The following is a 3,075-nucleotide window of genomic DNA, read 5'->3' on the forward strand; positions in this document are numbered from 1 at the left end:
ATGAGAAGGAGCGGGAAACCATTCCAGCCCCCGCCGTCCCGAGGGACAAGGAGAGGCTCAGAGATGGACGAAAGGATCAGGTACAGAATAGTGCACCTCTCGATAAGGAGAGAGAGGGAAAGAAGCAGAGAGAGAGTGATGAGATGACATTCACAAAGGACGAATGGATGAGAGGACAGATATTGTTAAAGTTAGATGGAAAGGGGAGTGATGATGCAAGGCCACGAGGAAGGCCTGATGAAAAGCAGAGAAGGGAAAAGGACAGGGACACAAGGGATGAAAGAAATAGAAAGAAGGACAGGCTGAGGCGAGAACAACTTTATCGCGAAGAGCAAGAAATACCGCTCAGTCGCACTCAGTTTGCAGCCTACGAAAAATACAGACTGAATAAGTTGAAGTTAGAGGAAGAACGTAAGGTGCATGAAAGGAAGGAAGAGATTAGAAAGGCAAAGGAATGTAGAGACAAAAGGATGCGGGAAGTAGATAAGATTAGAGAGGATGCCAGGAAACGCAAGGAAACAAATGAGGAAATAGAACGAAAACATAGACAAAGGGCGCGAGACTTAGAATATTTGCAGCGGGAAGTGAAAAAACCCAATCCTGTTGTAGACTGGGAAGACATAGAAGAGTTCTTTCCAGCAAGTGATGCAGTACCAGGTACAAGCAGAACCATTATTAATGATGACTTCGACACCAGGAGCATCGGGGAAGCGATTGATAAAATATATGATGAAATGGCACTGGAACGAATCTCCCAAGAGGGAAGGGAAGATGAGCGCTTAGAGAGCACTCGGTTATATGACACTGAGGATGTCACCCAAAGTAGTGAGAGTAGGGGACGTTCCCTAGATAGACCAGAAGATAGGCAGAACGAAGATGATGCAAGAAGTTGTGCAAACTGGGAGTATTCGGAGTCTGACTCCGATGGGGACGCGGAAGAAGCGATGTATGACGAAGGGAGACGGCATGAAAGGCGGCTCCCAGGGAACCAAGGGGTACAATGGTCAGAGGCTGGTGAGTCTCTACGTAGGACATCGAAGTCCGCTGGACAGTCCAGCCGACATGAAGAAATGCCCCACGGTCAGAGGGGGGCATCGGCACCTGCCTATACAGATAGGTTAAGGGCACTGCCAGGTAGAAAGCAAGGCAGGAACGCCACCCCAGCAAGAGACCGAGGAGGTAAAGAAAAGGGAAAGGAGGATTGAGCATTCCAATTCCCACTGCTAGAGAAAGGGGGAGTAAGACTGCAATATATTCCATGGCCACACATGGACTGGGAACATTTAAAGAATAAGCTTCCAATGTTGACATCGGGAGCTGGGAAGTGGATACATGAGCTAGGTTAAGGGCACTGCCAGGTAGAAAGCAAGGCAGGAACGCCACCCCAGCAAGAGACCGAGGAGGTAAAGAAAAGGGAAAGGAGGATTGAGCATTCCAATTCCCACTGCTAGAGAAAGGGGGAGTAAGACTGCGATATATTCCATGGCCACACATGGACTGGGAACATTTAAAGAATAAGCTTCCAATGTTGACATCTGGAGCTGGCAAGTGGATACATGAGCTAGAAAAAATGACGGGGGGAGACACTCTAGCCATAGGGGACATCAAGGGTCTCCTAATTGCTATACTCGGAGAAAGAGCAGACAATGTGTGGAAGAGGGCAGGCTACGCTAGGGTAACCATAACTAACACCTCTCATGACGGAGCGCCATTTAATAATTGTGGAGCCACAGTGTAGAAAGCGCTGCAAACGCTATACCCTGACACATCAGACATGGGAGCCATTATGACTCGGAAGATGAAAGAGTCAGAGGATCCGTTGCTTTATATCCAGAATTTTCAAGACACGTGGGTGCTTGAAACGCATGAGTCTTGGACAAAATCTATCCCTGTATTCTATCATATACTGTGCCAAAGGTTACCAGAACCGGTGCAAAAACAACTGAAAAAATTGGTAGGAATAGAAGCTAAACTGTGGGCTGAAATCCAGTTGACAATTGCCCATTATTGTAGGCTGTTGCAAGAAAAGAATCAAAAGAAAGAGGCAACGCGTAAGGGAGAAGAGGCGAAGTTGGTGCAAAGGAAGCTCACGAAGTATGCGCTCGAGGGAGCCGTGCTAACAAGCCCAGCCGATTCGAGTGCGCAATGTGCCACTAACCCGCCGCAGAACAATCAGGGTAACATGGGATATTATCCGAGAGGAAGGGGATTTGGAGGAAGAGGATGGCAGAGTAATCAGGGAGGCTTTAGAGGTACCCAAGGAGGTTTTCAGAATGTTCAAGGTGGTTTCCAGAGCGCACCAATGGGCAGTCCAGCTATGCCAGATGGACAGATGGCCCGACCACCGCTAGTGTGTTGGCTGTGTGGAGTGACAGGACATGTGGCACGCAATTGTGCAGAAGCCAAGGCATGTGGCAGAACAATCAAGGGATGGGGGAAGGCACGGTAAATCAACCGGCTACCCCACAACAGGGCAATGCACAAAACTATACTGTGCAGCAGCAGGCAGCTGGCTTGCAGCAAGGTGCACAGCAAGGGTTTCAACCCTCGAATTTGGGGAACTTGCAACAGGGGCAACCCCAGCAGGCACCGTCGCCAGTACCACAAGGGATGAACAATGGGGGTGTTCCGCAAACTTATAGTGGGCCGAACCTATACATAAAATAGGACAGCTCACGGGAAACTCGGATGTGCTCTATCCTATCAGTGACACCAGACCCTAATAGGGAATCAAGGGTAAATGTCACCATAGGAGGAAAAGAGTATTCCTTCTTAGTTGAGACGGGCCCGACGCGTTCGTGCATAAGAGAAGGCAAGTTTTCCTTGTCCAGCGAGGCAATAGACACGCAGAGTTTCACTGGAGCTCATAGTAGAGCTCCCTTCACAGACGCTCTCCCGGTCTCCATGGGAGAGCATGAAATGAATGTGCCTTTACTGTACTCACGGCAGTCCCCAGTAAACATCATGGGTCGAGATCTAATGACAAAGCTGAATATGTCAATCTCATTCACTGAGGATGGCATAGTGTGCTCCATGCCAGGAATGCACTATTCCAACGTATGCGAAATGATCAGA

Source organism: Ambystoma mexicanum, chromosome 8 (assembly GCF_040938575.1).
Source record: "Ambystoma mexicanum isolate Mex_15411 chromosome 8, UKY_AmexF1_1, whole genome shotgun sequence".
Taxonomy (NCBI): Eukaryota; Metazoa; Chordata; class Amphibia; order Caudata; family Ambystomatidae; genus Ambystoma; species Ambystoma mexicanum.